This window comes from Cricetulus griseus, chromosome 2, assembly GCF_003668045.3.
Source record: "Cricetulus griseus strain 17A/GY chromosome 2, alternate assembly CriGri-PICRH-1.0, whole genome shotgun sequence".
Taxonomy (NCBI): domain Eukaryota; kingdom Metazoa; phylum Chordata; class Mammalia; order Rodentia; family Cricetidae; genus Cricetulus; species Cricetulus griseus.
Genome location: NC_048595.1, coordinates 80,189,865 through 80,209,035, shown reverse-complemented (window position 1 = coordinate 80,209,035; position 19,171 = coordinate 80,189,865). Strand labels below are relative to the sequence as shown.

At 40.7% G+C, this 19,171-nt stretch overlaps 1 protein-coding gene across 1 annotated transcript in view; it reads right to left on the bottom strand.

Annotated features, from left to right (window-relative positions):
• Positions 1–19,171, bottom strand: part of LOC100750695 (astrotactin-2) — a 933,092-nt gene that overhangs the window by 233,063 nt on the left and 680,858 nt on the right.

Below are 19,171 nucleotides of genomic sequence, written 5' to 3'. Positions count from 1 at the left end.
TAGTATGTAAAGGAAGCCGTCTAGGTATATGTGCTTCAGACTAGAGGTAAGAATGTGTGATGAGATTTCACAGGTCTCCACATCTGCTAAGCAACATATCTTGATCTTAAGTGCAGGAGTGATTACAAGCCAAAAGCTAAACTTACCCTTTCCTAGAAACAAGATTGCTAAACTTAAGTGACCCCAAATTGTTCATTGGTGGTTCTGTCAGCGGGTGGGTAAAGAAAGTGCATAGTGGTGAACTAGTTTTACTTGCTTTCAGTTAGAGAAGGTTCCGTATTTTGATGATGAAATTGCATCTGATATTCCAAAATGATAGAATTGGGAAGAAATTGGTTCAATGAAAAGTGTATCACAATGGCTCAATCAGTTGGGGCTGTTCTGTCTTTGGTGACTTTCAGAAGCAGACTGTCTTTGCTGTAGGTAGGGGATTTGTGTAGGTAGTAACAATAACTGAAACCTTCGCCACACCATGTGCAGTGGGAGAATGAATGCAATGCTATAGGTTAGCTTGAGATAAGCAGGGCCAGGAACCCTTTGACTGCCTTTCCATTCAGCATGTTGATTTCTCTCATCTTTGCAACATAGTCATGCCTTACCTTTCAAATAGAGCAGGTATCTGATGGCATGGTCTGACTGATTTTCCATTTTGGTATTTCAGGCCATGCTGAGCACAATGACTTTGCAGCTACCTACCATGCTGAGTAAATAAACAGAATGTGGCTCCAAGAAGCATTTAATCATAGCAGCTCAGTTTTTGTCCTTCACAGTGGCAGCCCTCTTACCAAAGGGAAGTCTTACATGCAAACAAGCCTGTCCTGTGAAACCAACTAAGAGCAAAGGCTCCAGTCACAGATTGGGCTTCTCCTTACCACAACACCTATGCTATCACTGCAGACTTTTAGGAACCAATAGAACACTTTCTGAACCCTATCAAGGTACAGCATGGTAATCTTCTAATTCCATCTTATTAGTCATGGAGACTGGACAGTTTGCTTAACAAAGAAAACAGGGAAAAAAGCCCTCTGTGTCTAGAAAAGATAAGAGAATATGGATGTGAAAATGCCTGGTCTCGTTGTCAGGGTACTCAATGAATACCAGTCATTTCTTTAGTTACAGAAGAGGGCTGGTGTTGTGAGCTTTGTGTTCCATCCATGTTAAACTGTCCTTTTTTTATTTTGCGGACCTTCATGCTTTCTAGGCTTAGATTTGACAACTGTAACTTTCCTCAGCTGTTTCTTCCCCGAGCCACAAGTGTCCTAATACATCTGTTTGCCTGTTCTAGGTGCTAGCTACTGTTTAAATTCCCATGCCACTGTTTGTTCATGGGTCTGAGCTTTACTGAGGCTCATACATGGCACTGTGCCTCATTTGAAATATGTTCTCTTCATTCAGTTTTCTACCTGGGTTCTAAGACCTCCTAGTGCAGTTCCCTACATTGGATAAGGAGATTCCCAAGCAAGCCCCTTGAACAATGTCTAAGAAAAGCAGTTGACAGTCAGTTGGTTGGTCTGACCCTTTCTCCCCTGTCATTCTTTGAGAATTTAAAGTACGGGGAGATTCATTCCATCTGTTTTTTTGTTAAGTACTAGAGGGTAGGTACACTGCACATTTTAAAAAGAAAAATGAGACTATTATTAATTAGTTAATTATTCCAACATCATTCTTTCTTGACTGTAGTGTTGGAACTCCCTGTTCTGCCACTGTGTACTTCTTTGCAGGCCATATGTACACTGAATTATAGGAAAAGTACAATTCAGTCTTCAAGAATATGAAGACCACTCCACTGTTAATCACAGGAACATGGCTTGAATTTTGTAGTGTTTCTGCAGTAAGGCAAGTAATACTGAAGTGGTCATGTGGTTTGTATAGTCCTAACTGATGGCCTCTTAAGAGAAGCACTCCCCAGCCCCATAGGAGAGGTTGGAAGGCAGGTGTCATGTGAGACTCCGATCGCCCTCTACATCCAAGCAGGAAGGAGGTTGGTTTACAAATGGGGATGTACAGCCCCTCAGGGGATTGCACTACAAATCACAGCCATGAAACGGTGCTTGGATGAATTTTACAAGCAGGGTGGTGGTAAGATAAAAAGCAGTTAAGCAAAATATACACCCAGACTGCAGACTACAGCTTTATCTTGTCAATAATAATGCTGATGATACCCCATCTAAATGCAAGCTTGTGGAGGCTGTGCTTAGACAGGCAATGTTTTCAAGTGGGAAAATGACTGTATTTAGTTAGGCTTGTGTCTGACTTGAGGCTCTGTCTTTCCTGTGTAAGTAGCTATAGGGTTTCAGGTTATTTCACAACATTGGTTTCCATACACTGGGTATTGGGAGAAACCAGTAAAGCCTCTTTTAGCTATGATCTTAACTTTTCCCTAACATAAACTGTGGTTCACTTCTCCCCCAATGTCTTCACATATTATTTGTTACAATTTTAATGTGTGATCCTTGAAAGTAGAAGGCAGGAAAAAACAAAATGAAACAAAACAAAAACAAAATAACAAAAATGAGGCACTTTGGGATGTGCCTCACCTCAATCCAATTGTTTCTGTTCTCCAGCTATTGTAACTTTGTCTCAGTTATTAGTAAGTTGTAACCCTGCTAAACTATAGTTTCCTTATCTCATAAAAGGAAGTGACAGTTTACATCTCAAAGGCTAAGGGTTATGGGAATTAAAAGATAATAATGTCATGGTATATGTAAAAGTGCCCAATTAAGAAAATGACTGTTATTGTAGAGGGCAAAGACTTCCCTTTTGTGGGAAGCTGCTCCACATTCTTCTTGTAAATGCTGGCAAGAAATTCCAGGCTGATGTTGGTGAAGCAACAGTTTGTTCAACATGGCCTGGCTTCTTAATTAAAGGGCCAATTGAACCAAGAGTGGGACTGCTGGAATGGTGAAGGCAGAACTCATCCCGACAGAAAAGTTGTTTAAATCCTAGTGTAATTTCAATAAAGCAGTAAGGTGACATCTTGACTCAGAGTTAGGTGGATTCATGGAATTGGGATTTTAAATGAGTGCATGGAGTACTTGTGCCACATGGAGGATAGGAATTGGTGAGGAAACTATCTGCCCCAACACCAAAGGAAAATTATTTAGTAACTCAGAAAAATCCTGACTGAAAGACATTAACAGTTTGTATATGTCAAATACATGGGATTTTGTTTTCCATAGAATTGAAATCAGAAGTTCCCTCTAGTGATTTACTGTTTTCTTGGTTATAACAACATCGCATATTTCCAAGAATAATAGGGCCTGAGACACCATTCATTCACCTGCTCATTAAACACACGAGACATCTACTGTATTATCAGCAATAGTTGTATGAGTAATGAATGCAAAGATAGATCAATCATAACCCTCACAGTCATATAGCGTGCCAAAATAAAGTAATGTAAACCAAACAAATACGCTGAAGGATAAGATAAATGGTATAAGACAAAGTATGCCAAGTGTCGCAGTAAAAAATGCTGGCTGAGGGACTCTGGTGCTGAAGCGCATTTGAAGTTGAGGGAACATTACAAACAAAGCATAGTGTTAAGGGAAGAATGGGAATGAGCCAGCAAATTAAAAGCAGGGTAGAGTGAAGAGCCCAATATCTAAAGAAACCCACTTGCCCTGTGAGCATTAAAGGGTATCCAGGGTTGAGCCTCACCAATCCCTTCATTGACTATGAGGATCAGTGAGGCTTCATCTGTGATCAGAATCTAGGATCTCAGTGACAGAAGGCGAAGATATAGTTAGTCAGAATCCCTGGTTTGGAATTGTCCCCTAAATTATTTTTCTGCTTTTAAGATGCATGAAATAATTTGAAATCACTTCTCAAAAGCATAAACCAAATGAGACTTATGCTCTATTCCTTTGTAGTAGAGTTTCACTCATTATTGTATTTTATGATTTTTGCTGGAAGTTTCTAACTTCATTATTGCTGCTTTTGCCCCCTGGTCAGACATGCCGGTAAGAAAGCTCAAGTTCTCATGCCTTTGGTACATGCACTATGGTTAAACTCCCAGGCCACCACCTGTGAATGGTAGATCCCTTGTCCTCCCTAGCTCCAAGCTACTAAAACCAGACTGGTCTGATTGGCCTGCTCAGGTAGTTCTTGCACCTTCCTAGGAGTCCAGCATTCCTTCTGGAAAGCCTCCTGTGTGGGTAATAAACATTTTCATGGCTGTCACACTGAAGTGTGAGAGTAGTGCCATTGGTTTCAACATTAGAAACAAGTTTTTGGTAAAAAGGTTCTACTTTGTGGGGATGACTACAATAGTTGAGGCAGCAAGCTAGGGGGCTAGGCATTCACCACCATTAGAAGGCTCTCAGGATTCAGTTCAGTTGGCTAACTAGTTGTGGAAGGGCTATCATGCTTTTGTCACCTGGGCCGTGCTGACTGGCTGCATTTGCTGGGAGCCCTACCAATTATCATAGATGCATTCAACTAGGTTGGAAGTTTTCATGGCCACTCTAGAACAAAGAGCTAATCCTGCTAATCATGTGTCAGCCCAGACCTGAGGTCTCTGAAAAGTCTGAATACTAACACAAACTGTGACTGAAACAAAGACTAAGAAGAAAGACCCTTAGCCTGTACCTTTGCTCACTTGTCCCTACCAGGCATCACACCCATTCTGTACAACACTCCCAGGAAATGGCAATAGCCTATGCACTGTGAAGGCCTATAGGTTACCCATGTGGAGGAAAGGTTTGTGTACTATGAAAGCCACTACTCCTAAAGCAGATGAGTCCAGATGAGTGAATAGAATGTCTGTGCCACTTGGTCAAAATAGGTCTGATCCTCAGAGTTAGATCTGAAGTTTGAAACCCATATATCAGACCTACTTAGAGAAGAATAATCCCCAAAGCATCCATAGCACCTGCACAGTGTGGCCAAGGGATGAGTTTAAAGGTGACTTAAGCCCAGCATCTTAAGCCCTTTTAAAGTAGCTAGTGTAGTCAGAGGAGAGCCTGGTACTGCTAATAGCAGGTCTGGGACTAGAAGAGGAAATATAAGCAGACTAGCTAGGCCCCATCCCAGTTACATCTAATAATTGCTAATAAACACTTTAATACAGGAAGACAGACAACAGTAATGAAAGAAACAGGTCCGTGGTTTGACCAAGTTGGAACTCCAAACTTTACTAAGATTATTTATATTGTCATACCAAAACAAGATAGGAAGTTGCTAATTAGCTTTTATATCTCTACAACCTGCCTTGGGAATTAACTTTTAACATTTATAGAAATTGGCAAAACTGTGTTGTTAATAGTGGGGTGTAAATTTTACCTTCATCTAGGAATCCCCCTGAATTTAAACAGGGTACCCTATAATCTTAGGGCGGCTCTACTGAGAACATTTCAGTGTACACACAAGGAAGATAACTATGTATGTCTCAATTTAGTCAACAAACATACAGCCTTGGTTAAATTCCCCATCACCCAGATTATCCATTACCCTCCATGGTGGGCATGGACATGTTGACCAAATGAGTAATAAAGTTGAATTAAGTCTTGGGTTCTAAGCAGCTGCCTTGCCAAAATGGGACTGCATGGACTTCCCCATCCTCTTGTTAAGTAAAATGGTTAATATGGCCCAGTTTAAATGAAAAGAAGACCTTTGAGGTTTGAAAGCCATATAGCAGACCTACTTAGAGAAGAGTTATTATCCCCACAGCTTCCCTATCTAATGGCTCAATTTAGACTGTTCTCAAACCCACACAGAACAAATGGCTCCTCACAGTGCATTGTTGTAATCCTAATGTGGAGGGTACACCTATTAAGGCTACCATACTAAGTATTGCTGGAATTACTAGCTCTGACCAACAACTGCTAAGTACTTTGCAGTTGTAGATCTGTAAAAAACAGTTAAGTTCCTGTGCCTGTTTTAAAAGACTGGGCCAGTTTGTCTTCATCTTCAATGGACATAACACCATTTTACTGATGTACCGTCGGGAGGGCACCTCAATGGCTGTGCCCTCACCCAGTCTTTGTATACAGATCTTAACCACATCCCCCTTTCTTCAGGAGCATGGTAATGACATCACAATGATCACATCCCTCTCCAAACTATTCATGTGACATCTTCACTGAGGGCATGCAAATATCACCCAAAATGATCATCAAGGGAGATGGATCATTGAATCACACATGGTTAAAATTCTTGCCACATTGGTCAACTTCCAGAAAACTAACTTCTGAAGACAACATATTTCTCACTTTGAGTTTTATTTAAGCCTTTCTATCTAGTGCCTCACAAATGGGCTACCTTAACTGGGCTTCTAGGCAACAAAATGCTCTATAATTGTAATACAGTTTTACATGTCAATGCTTTGGAAATCTCTCATGCTGCCTGAAGTCTGTGGACCATATTGCATAGCTGTAAATTACCTCCTTATATATGATGTCTCCTTAGCTCCTACTATCTGCCATTAGGATGCAATTACTGGATACAACTCGGCTATTCAAGAATAGGTTGGATGTCATGGGATCTGAGCCTGAGACTCTCAATATTTAGCTGCCTGTTAAATGTTGGATCATGGAAACAGCATCCTGAAAGCTTAATGAAGGTTCTTTGCTATACCATAGAGTCATATGGCATAGTCCTTCTGTTGTAGAAGGTTTCCCCTAGTCCTCCCTTAGTGGTACTTCAGTATTGGTGAAAGTTGTTCCATCCCTAGATACTTGAATAACTGGACTATTCCTTAGTGCCAACTTATTAACAACAAAGCACTTCACAAATGGTGTGTCGGCATAATATGCAATGAAGCTTGTTGGAAAGCTGTTAGCTTGTAGACCTGAGCTGGGATGTCCCTGATAATAGGACAGCACCCAGGAGTATGCACAAATAACCAAACTTCATGTGGTCCTTTAAACACTGGATACCCTTGCCTACAATCATCCCTATTTGCCCAGAACCACTATACTCTTGGACCACTGCCAGTGATCTGCTTATCTGTCCCTACCTAAGACTGCCTTTTTGGTGAAACAACACTGAATTGCTTTCCATAATATAAATCAACATTATCAGCTGGGCATTGGTGGCACACGCCTTTAATCCCAGCACTCGGGAGGCAGAGGCAGGCAGATCTCCGTGAGTTCGAGAAGAGCCTGGTCTACAAGAGCTAGTTCCAGGATAGCCTCCAAAGGCACAGAGAAGCCCTGTCTCAGAAAAAAATAAAATAAAATAAATCAACATTATCTATGCACATACTAAATCTTTATCAATGCATTCCTTACTCTGTCAATATTCTAGACATGATTACTAGTGAGCATGCACTCATGCCCCCTCGCATAGCTCACCACTTTAAAAGGTTCTATTGGAACTTTCATTTCCTCCTAGATACATGCTCTAGACCTCATAGACAACCAAGCAAGTTCAAATTCCATTTAACAACACAGTATGTGTGATGGGGGAGGTTCTTCTCTGTATATATTTGTCTTATTGGTTGATAAATAAAATACTATTGGCCAATAGGGAAGCAAGATAGGTGGGACTAGGAGTTGCAGAGGATTCTGGGAAATGTAGTAAAGGGAGACAGTTGCCATGTGATCTTGGGAAGAGAGGATGCATAAGGCTGGCATCCTCAGTAAGATAAGTCCTTATAAAAATATATAGATTAGTAGTTATGGTTGATAATTAAGACTGAGATAGCAAATAAGAAATCTTAGTCATTGGCCAGCAGCATTGCAACTAATATAAGTCTCTGTGTTATTTGGGGACCCTAAAGTGGTGGCAGAACCCAGGAGTCTGGTAGAAAGAGTTATTGTTACATACATGTTTCAGCCATCAAATGTCAGGAGTGTATTACAATAAGGGTTCTAAATCCACCTTGGATATTAATTGCAGAAAGCTTTCAAGCCCTGTGTCCCTCTCATCCTTTTCAGACTCACATCTGGGCAAACTGATAAGAAAACATAGGTGTTTCCTCTTTGGATGCCAGAGAAAGTCCCATAGAATATATGGGACCAAGTCCAGCCCCGCTCTACCCTCCCCATTACCATCATTGTATAAAAGCCAAGCCAGTTGAACAAGGAGGACAGCAATAAACATGCCAAAGTGGATAAATTGAGTCCATGAGGCCTCAACTCTACACAAGGAATTACAGTCAACTGAGTAAAACTGGAATCAAGATATATACATGCTTGCAATAACACTTGATGAAAAAAGAGGCCATGACTTTGAAGAAGAACAAGGAAGGATATTCAGGAGTTTTTGGAGAGAGAAAAGGAAAGAGAAGAATGTTGTAATTAAAATATAAGCACAAGAATTCTACAAAAAGGCAAGCTAGTCTTCTTTCTTGTACTCTCAAGCTTTTGGGAACCCCCTCACCACCCCCCCCCCCGTCCTCCACAAAAGTTGGGTTATATGAGCAATACATCATCTCGTATCCTGTAATGTGTATGTTTTACCCCCAGCCTCAATATGATTTGGTATGGAGGGTACACCCTTCTGCTTCAGAGTGACAATAAAGCTTTAGAATTGAATATTGAAAATGACTTCATAATATGATATATGAGTATATGGTAAATTTAATTTCAGAGCAGCCATATGGAATGACATCCAATATTAAAACTTAAAAATACTAAACCTATAAATCTCTTAAGCCTCGGGATGTGAAAGTTGTTTGACATACTTAATGATTCTGTAAAGACATTAGAAAGAATGTTAAATGGCATGGCTCAAGGGATACAGATGGGTAGGGTACACTTATCATTTCACCTGATCCAGGATTTAGAAGTCAGATCCAGGAGAATAAACTTGCACTAATTGATACATTGGAAGAAAGGTCATAGAATGAGGAATGGATGTACCAGGGCCAGTCAGAGACAGTAATTGTTAGTGAAAAGAAGGTGCAAGAGAAAAAAAAATCAAGCAAAACCCTTCCATTTTACTCTGGTGATAATAGGCACAGATATACTTTTTTCTTATCAATGAATTCCAACCACTTAGTATGTATGATGACTATACTTATTATACTTATACTTATATATATGATATTCTTAAATATTATACTATGTTTTGCACAAACAAAACTGAGCCCAAACTGAACAGCATAGGCAGCCTGTCTGACTGCAATAAAGATTATATAAATAAAAGTCAGAAACAATACAGAGTCTGATGGTGGAGTAGCTCCCCAGAGAAACAAATTGCAAAGGGGAACTTAACTTTTATTCTGTGATTTCAACATCATTTGCAACTGAGTGCCAAATTTGCATTTTTTCAGGTCTTAGACTTTTTCTTACTGGATTGATGTATATCTAGTTGCCTTTTGGTTTTGCTAATTTTATAGCCTTATGAGCTTCAGACTCAGTGTGCTTGATGATGACGACTGCAGCTCTGATGCATCAGATGCCCATTCCTAACTTCACCGATGGGGAACTAGCAGGCATTCAGGCTCCTTAGCCTGGGAAGCTTGGAACTTTTAATCATTCATTATGTCTTACCTTCCACCTTCCATGATTCAATCATAAGACCCTCATTTGCTAAAGTTTGAACATATTTTAGTCTGACCCCACACCAAGTGCCCATTTTGATTGCCAGCTTAGTTTTCAGAGTTGGGAAGCAGTGAAACTTTTAGGGTGTGAAGCTGGGTGGGACATCCTTAGGTTACTAGGTTACTAGAAGAATGCCCTCAGGAGGAGTTGTTAATGGGGCTCCTTAATTTTCTGGAAATGATTTTTTAAAAGACCTTCATCTGGTCTCATCTCATCTTCTGATTTCTGATTCATGATGTAACGTCTTGCCCTGGTGTAAGCACCTATCATGGTTATTCACACCTTTCCAAACACCAAAACAAAGGTTGCTAACTGAGTTGAGGGCTTTGAAACTCCAAAACTGTGAGTTAAATAAATGTCATCATATGTGGCCTAGATCAGATAGTTTTATAGTGATGCAAAGCTAATTCATCATTATACAACGGAATATTTTTTCCCAACCATTTATTCTTTTCTTTATCCTTAGGACAACTGAACTTTAAGCTGCTATTGTTCTATTCCTTGGAACACTACTGTAGCTTATTAGGTTGGATTTTCTTGATTCTCATATAGCATCCCACATATATACCTTCCCACCCCAAGTCAAGTCTCTACCTTGCACTAGAGAGAAATTCTAAAGTGAGAGTGCCAACAACTGTGCAGAACCTTCTAATGGGCTTTACTTGCTCCTGGTAATGCACATACTAATGTGGGAAATTACTAATATGGAGCCAGGTAAAAATACAAGGGAATTTAATAGGGAAAATCCTTACTTACAGAGAGACCTAGCTAGACGGCGCAGCAGCAGTCCATACAGCAAGGCCGAAGATAAAACCGAAAGCAGAGCCGCCTCACTCTTAAACTTTCCCTACATCACCCTGACCACACCCTCGCAGGCATGGTCAGGCACACCTGTAGCCAGCCATAAGCAGGCGTGGCTACAGCATCCCCTACACAATACTTCTTATAGTCTTTAAATATCAGTGGGTTTGGTTCCTTTCTATCCTTTTAAGTTTATCTCATCACCACTTCCCTCTCTCCAGCTCCATCTACTCATCTATATCGTTTTTGTTGTTTTTGTTGTTGTTTGTTTGTTCTACCTGACTTTGTTGTCATATGTCCTATCACTTCTGGATACCCTAGAATGCTTTACTAACTTGCATTATTGTTTGTGTGGGTTGTGCACAACTCACTTGTTTCCTCCACTAACAATTACATGTTACAGTGTGCCCTACCTATTACTCTTCTTCAAATCCACAATGGATGTCATGTTAATTCACTGCTACAGTAGTACAGTGCTGAAACACATCTGGTAGGGATGCTGTTGCTGAATCATAAAAGGGTGGAGGGGTCAGCTTAGGTCCTATATTAGGATTATATGAAGACTCTGGAACACAATGAATATGAATTGACTTTGTTACTTCCTGTCCCTGCTACCAGCTGTGTCCCTGAATTCAAAGTCCAACTACAATGCATGATGGCCTATGTATGCTTTGAAGTGGGAGGAATGGTTCTCTCTGACTTGTTTGACTTTGGAGGATCATCTCAACTATGAAACAAGTGGAAATCATCTTACTTTCTGGATCCATCCATTGTTTGTCTTGATGCAAAGTCCCACGGGGAGGAGAAAGCTCAAGAATGAATTTACAATGGTGCGCTCCGTAAGCTGTGTCACTAAAGCTGTTGCAAGCCAAAGAGATATAATTACATCCATGGCCTCTTGAATTTCATCTCATCCTAGAAAGGGCAGGGAGTTTCCTACCACCTGAGTCTAAATCCTCTTCCTAATTTATGGTTTCCTTTGAGAAAATTAACTGTTCTCTGGAACATGTTACTTTCTTCTCTACTGATTACTGTATTACATTAAGAATCTTTCCCCTTTTAAACATTAATTATTCTTATGCACCAGACTGTAGGGGCTTTTTCAGCCATGATCTCCCAAAGGAACCAGCTTCCATATTCCAGGGAGAGGGAGGGAATTGGGACCTCTAGAACAAGGACTCTAAGGAGGAAATCTTGAGGCCAAGCCCGGCATTTTTGGTAAATACTAAGATCAGTGCCAACTCAGTGGCTCAATGGCCATGCGGGTTTTGAAGACCTGACTTAGAATCTGCCCTTTGTCCCAGAGCTGAGCTGACACTAGACCCAGCTAGCCAGCTAGTCAGGATCATGTGGGTTGAAATCACACAGATCTGTATGCCTCTTTCTTCACTCTCCTTGACTAAGTACTTTGATTTATTACAGAGAGAAATGCTTCTCAGAAAGAACACTTTCTGAATCACTCCCTATGACTAAATGATATCAAAATGTAAATGATGAGGGTATCGAACCAAGAAAACATAGAGAAAGGAAAAGAAGTCCCCATTTGCCATCTCAGTGGTTTTTTGTAACTTATTTTATTCCTATGCTCCCCTATCTCAGTTTCCTACCCATAAATATATCAACTTCCAAAGCTGTAAAAATTCAATTAAATGGAATGCAAAGTGTTCAACAACCATCCTGGGTTGTGAGTTCCAGTACATGGTATCTGTTGTGATAGGAATGTCAAGGGTCATGTAGATTTTGGAGTCAAAGAATCTTGGAGTTTTGGAATGATATTCTGCTTTTGTCTATTATCAGCTATGTGACAACAAGCAGATTCTACATTTCTTGTTGGAATGTGAGCATACACACAGAGACAGACACACACAGAGTCTTCTCCCCTCTCTTACATTTATATTCTTGAACAATATAAGCACAGTCCTCACACCCCTCTTTCATTCCAGGCTAGGCTATGTGACAGCATTGCTTTCTTCTATTCCCACCACCTGGTTCATGCAGAGCTCATCTTCAAAAGTTCTCAGATTAACCAGGAAGAAATATTCATGTCTTAGGAAGTATAGGAAAAGGAGGGAATACATCTTTTACTACTGTAGTCATGAATAGAAAGAGCTACATCATTATGCTTATGGCTTGGGAAAACTAATAATATGAATGATCATCACTGGATTAATTATATCTCGATAATAAATGAAAATAATAATAGCTAGCATTTCCTGGCATTTATTATATGTCAGGTGCAATGGAAGTCACTTTATGAACATTGTTTTGTTTAATCCTCATTCTCACAACAATAATGCAATACAAGTACTACAAAGCTCATTCTAAAAATTACAGAAATTGAGGCTTAATGTACAAAAATTGCCTTGATTCAAATGACACACTGGACAAATGGATAGATGTCTCACACATAGCCTGGTGTGTGTGTGTGTATTTACTGAGGGTACCAATGACTGACTTACACTGAGTTCCTATTGTGGACCAACAGGTCATCATAGGATCTCATGCCATCTTCAGAGCCTCCAAGTGTGATGAAGATGTTTTCACAGCCATTACTAGGTGCTTCCTTACTGGTCTATTGTTTGTACTTTATTTGCATCTGGTAATTCATCCTTTCTATTCATGAAATTTTTCATCATGGAGATATGAAAACTTCTCTAAGGACTAAGTAACTTAAGGAGACATAAGGACTATTAGACTCAATTGCCCCAGGATGTTTAAACAGTACTCTGATGTGTTTAGGCTTTACTCGCATGCAACTTTGCCTAGAATCTTCATCCTCTGCAGTTTCTTAATGGAAAAATCACTCCACCCCAGTACTCTGTTAGACATCCAAAGAAACTCTCCAAACTCCTTTGGAGATTTAGGGCTCCATCCCTCATCCTTGTACTTCTGCTCCCCAGCTTCCATACCTTTACACATACCTTGACCTCATTAAAGGAGAGCAAGAAGGAATATATGTGAGGGTTTAGGGGCAGGAAAGTAAAGTGGGAACTACTGCAATGTTGGACCTAAAGTTTTTTTTTTTTAATTTAAGGTTAAAAAAATAAAAAGTTTGGTCTTTCTGTATGATACTTTCCTCTGTTTGGCTACAAACCTCTTGGCAGAAACAATTGCATCCTACCTGCCTTCTTATTCTTAGCTGTGTCATAGAGCATGGTGTATAGTAGGAAGTCAAAACACTACTACAGAATGCTGGGGAGGTAAGGGAGGATGGAGAAAAAGTATCACCTAGGGCAAAGAGAAAAATGAAAATGCATTTGTGGCATCTCTGAGAACTGTGAGCAGGGCACCTCTCAGATTGATCTTGGCCTGGGGAAGACAGAAGCTTCAGTGAGTGTGTCCTCTATCCAGACCATTTATTCTCACTGAGAAGTGAAGAATATAGAACAAAAGTCCCATAACTGAACCCAAGGAAAATTCATATTCCTGGTACAATACTGCTGAGAGAGAAATGATCTTTCTAACAACTCACCTTAGTCCTTGCATCCCATACCTGATTCTATGACAGAGTCAATGTGATCTGGATCCAGTTTAAATATAATTGAGATAACCAATTTATCATTGTGGCAATCTCTTACTGTTTTTACTAAGGACTGTTCCCTTAAGTGAGTCCCAATAAGTCCTCAGAACTTCAGGGATGGTATAGTTTGTGTTTGTTTTTGTACACACACACACACACACACACACACACACACACACACACACACACTATATATATATTATATATATATATATATATATATATATATATGGTTATAAACAGTCTGCCAACAAACGACTTGTTTATGAATATGTATGAGGTTTTAGCAACTAGAAGTCTAACAAAAAGTACTTCTAGCTCATTGTTTTCCCCCTTATGGCTGTGGATACTAACTCTGCATAAATTGACCTCACCTCCCTCATATGAAGAATGGGGCTGGTTAATTAAGGTACACAGAAAGGAAATCACCTCACATATGCGTCATTATTTCCTAGTCTCAGGTCCTGGCAGACATTGCTAAGAGATCTCCATATTCTTCACTACTGAGATGGGTCCTAGACCAAAATCTCTTTCAACACAGTACTCCAAGCATTTTTTACCATCCAGCTGTCATGATCCCTAGAGAACTGCAGACCGGGCTTGAATGTTTTAGTGCCTCTTCTCTTGCTGACCTTTTAAGGTTTTGTTTTGTTTTGTTTTGTTTTGTTTTGTTTTGTTTGCTTTACCTTATAATGCTGCCCGTAAACGAAGATTTGGAAACAAGCTGTACTCAGGATAATTGGAGAGTAAAGAATATTTTTACATTTGCCCAGGCTGAGAACTAAACTCTGAGTCTTAGCATTCTTCCCTTCTTTCAACTGACATAAGAGAAATGGAACAAGAGAACAAATGGTTCCCTTGGGTTTGATGTTAACATCTAAAGAGCTCTCTCTGGCTGCTGTGATGTAGTTGGATGCTTCCAGATTTTGTGATTAAAGCAGCCTGGGTTCAAATCTCTGCTCTGCCAAGCTCCTGTTGTGAACCCTTGAGGAGTCACTTCACCCTTCAGAGCCTTGGTTTCCTCAAGCGTGAAATGCAGATAACAATGTCTACCTTACAGATGTGTTATGAAGAATAAATTGCATGAAGTAATGTATGTGAAAGTGACTTGTAAGATGCACTGTGATGAGCGGGAGGAAAGGATGATAATTCTCAGTATATACCCATAGGAAAAAAGACTGGGGTGTTCTGTTCCAGATGGACTCAATCTAAAACGGGGAACAAATGCTTTTTTTGGCAATTTCATCTTGTGGAAACAGCAATCTCATGGGCCTATTTGTGTTTAATGAACCACATCCTGTATCTTTTTGCATGGCTCTGAGAAGAAATAAGTTGGCTCTCTCCTCTGATGTGCTGCAAAGTAGGTGTCCAGCTTCTATTTAACCTCCTCCCATCTCTCCTTACTCGTTAAAAGAAATAACACTACCTAATTGCTAGACCAACCCCACAATCATCTGCACAGAAGTCAGTACACAAGGCAAAGGAAAGGGGGTATTTAGCCAGATCCCAATCCCATGATGGTCCCAAGTAAAGATGAATGTGTTCTAGGCTGAGCATTTAAACCCATGCTACTACAGCTGAGGAAAATGAGAGAGGTCCCAAGTTAATGCAACTTGGCAATGCAGGAGCCAGATTTGTCTGAGTCCAAATCACTGCTCTGAGGTCTTCCATAAAGTGCTTCTGCACGTCAGTAGCCTCCAATCTTCCTAAGCAAGTCCTCTTGGGGACTGCAAGAAGGCTATGTGCACTTTCTTCCCCAATAAAATACAAAAAGAAAGAACACTTAGACTAAGTTGCATATACATATATGTATATATGCAATCCTGGGGATGTGTAAGATAGTGACTTTGAATGGGATTCCTATTTAAACTATTGGATTCTGTGAAGCAGAGTGACCTCACTAATGTGAGTTGGCCTCATCTAAGCCATTGAAGGCCTCAGCAGAACAGTCAGACTGACAACTGAGCCGGAAGAATGCCTTTTAGTGTGCTGCCCTAAGCTTGATACTGGTCTTTCCTGCTTTCAGACCCCCAGGTAAATATTGGCTCTTCATTAGGGCTAAGCTGCCAGCCTCCAGCCTACAACTAATACCACTAGCCTAGAAGTAAATCAACAGTTTACCTGGGTCTCCAACCTATTAACTCCAGGTGTTGGAACTTCCTTGCCTCCGTAACTGTGTAAACTAGATCATCAAATGTTCAAATGTATATATGGTTATATCTCTTACCATCTCTTTCTCGTGTGTGTGTGTGTGTGTGTGTGTGTGTGTGAGTGTGTGTTCATTCTGATGGTACTTCTACCCTTGAGAACCCTGAATATCATGTACATCATTAGGACTGTTGTTTAATGTGGGCTAATATGGGGCAAGTAGGAGACTAACACTGAAACTCAGACAAGCAGTGATGGTGGCTTAGTGTATGAAGGTAACAGTAAAGTGGAAACAGTGAGAGCATCCAAGAGCTATGTGGGAGTGCAAGCTGATGGAACTTGAGGTGGTTTGGAAATGGGGTGAAGAAGTAAGAGAAAAGAAGGTGCTGAGGTTTCCCAGGACTTGGCTCTGCCTGTAATTGGATAATGGCACTTTTTACTAGAATTTTAGAAAAGCACAGGTTTGTATGGAGCTGAGTTCATACTGATGAGAACAAGCAGGATGGCAAACCTCAGAGAAAAGCTTAGAGCAGGAGGTATAAATGAGGTATAGGGTGAGGTGATAGTGTAGGGACAATAACAAAGAATGTAACAGATTGAACCAGAGACCGGCCAGAAATGGAGGCCAGAAGGACACCCCTCCTGTACAGCTTTACAAGTTTGGCAGAGGAGGATAAGACTACAAAGAAAGATGAAGAGAAGGGAGGAGAGTGCACAGGAAGATTTGGTTTCATACAAGCAAGCACAAAACTGCATCAAGCTGGAGACAGTAGAATGTCAAATATTACTGCAAGGTCAAGCAAGATGAGAAGGGAAAAAATGGCCCTGGGTTATGAAATCACTGGGGAAGTCATCTGGCACCCCGGAGGTCTCAGATCCCCAAAACAAGCACTTTCATGTCTCCTTGCTGTCTTTGAAGCAAGATCCCTCAGGAAACAGAGTGCTCTGGAGAGTTCTCTAGCTCACAACAGCCCTTGGCCACACCTGTCAGCACAAGAGGAAGTGACATTTGACTACAGCTTGGTATTCTCCTCCCCACAGCCTGATGCCTGGGTCTGCCTTTCAAGCAGCCAAAGACTTTTCCAAAGAGTAACCCAGGAATATTCCAGCTGACATTCAGAAGTGCATGGTAATTCAGATGGAAATGAATCCCCTGGAATTGGCCTGGAAAATTATAGTAGAGATGAAACAACTTTAATAAGGGTGTTTATCTGTAGGGACATCTCTCTATACTACAAATGCATGAGACTTCAAAAACTGGGGATATGGATGGATTGTCCTTTCAGAGAAGACAAAGTCCTGGGAGGCCTTATACTAGGGAGACGCCTGCTCATGGTTTGCTTCCAGATTTTTTCTACTTCTTTGGACTTGGGTTTATCTTTGTCTCTCCTTTGTTCTTCCTCCTTTTTTTCTTTTTCTCTGTTCATTCAGAGAGGTTGAACAATCATTTCACATATTACCATTCCTGATCTTGTATCATCTGACAAGTGATGGTCATAAAGTCTCAATTCATCTCCTCTATACTGCAGTTCATGCCTCTGAATACACACCTGGAAACACTGTGATCTAAATGGGTACAGGGGACAGTAGGATGAGGATAACAATTAGTTGTTCCAGCTCAGTACTAGACACATCTATCCACTGATTTATTTTCTTATACAGATGACACAACCACCCTGCTTGCAAATATGGAGACTCTCTCAGAGAATGAATCAATTTGTCTATGTTCACATAGGTGAGCAAATGTATCCCTGTGATTTTAACGAGGGCCCAGGTGACTATGAAACTTTATTTTATTCCCAAATGAAATACATTATTCATGAATGAATTTATAAACATACAATCATAACTGAAGATTCAATATCAATGTCACAGATAAGTAGAGAATGAAGATATCAAGGCAAGTGATGAAATAAAGTCCCACTGAGGGGAGGAGAGGAATACAGAAACAAGTTTTGCAAGTATAATTCGGGCACAACACACTCTGAATGTCATGTGGGCTTGGAGAAAGACAGGTGAGCACAGGTGATGGTTATAGGAACCTGACAGGCTGGGAAGTTTGCATGCTAACCTTGCCTAGGAATCCTAGCTTCCAGGATGACTTCAGATGCTTAATTGCCTTTAGGGCCTATTTTTTTCTGGATTAGGGTTAGTTCAGATACCACTTTATTGACCTTCCTAGTCCTCCAGGCTCCTTCAGCCTGACAGAAGCTAAAGTCCTCATCTGGTGATAGATAAACTCTTTCTACCTGGCTAGATCTTTCCAATCATCTTTGGCATGTCCAGGGGACATTATTATGGCTGTTAAGTTTCCCCTATCACAGGGAAGAAAATTCTCAGTCCCTTTTTGTTTCTATAGAAGTCAGTGCTAACTATGCTGAATTCTTCTCCCAGTGCCATTCCTCAGATGGGAAGGACTAGCATATAAGATCTATAGGCCTGAAAAGGGTTGTGACATTTACTTCCGATGGCAGGAGATATTGACTATAGCAAAGGCAGCTCTAGGCCCAGGTTGGGATTCAGTCCCCAAGGCCCTCACTGATGAATATGTGGTACAGAGATCCCACTTTCTCTTCCCCCTTCCATAAAGGGAGGTGTGTATACTCATTCCTTCTTTGATTCCTGGGGTAGATGGTAGGATAAGAGGGTGGACACCCATCAACTGTAGAGAACTATGACTTCTATTACAAAGAATGTGACTCTCTTCAACAAAGAAGCCTAGGCCCTGAAAGCAATCTAGGATAGAGATGCGATGACATTTAGCATCACAGTAGTGTCCCAGGCCTTGAATGTGTCACGAAGCAAATTAGTTCAGTGGCCACAGCAAGAGAGAGTTTTTATAAACATAACCTAATTGCATTACTTCAAAGTCCTGAAGCTTATTGCCCTGCTTAATGATGTGTCACATTATTTATAGGGTGGTGCAATGAGACTTCTATTGATTTAATTCACTTCCTTAAAGACTGTCATTGTCACAGCCATAAAACCGAGCTATTCCCTGACAACTCAATTATGTCCTCTGAGCCTATAAACCACCATGCCCCACTCAGTTGCACATAGGAAGCAGGCAGGGGTGCAAACGCAGCTAGGGATGCAAAACCCTCAGAGGCAGAACAAAAGGCTATAGATATGGCCAAGTGGCCAAGGTATATAAGGGGTTCCATCTCACCAGACATAGTTGGCGGCTGGCAGGCACTGAACGATGGCATGA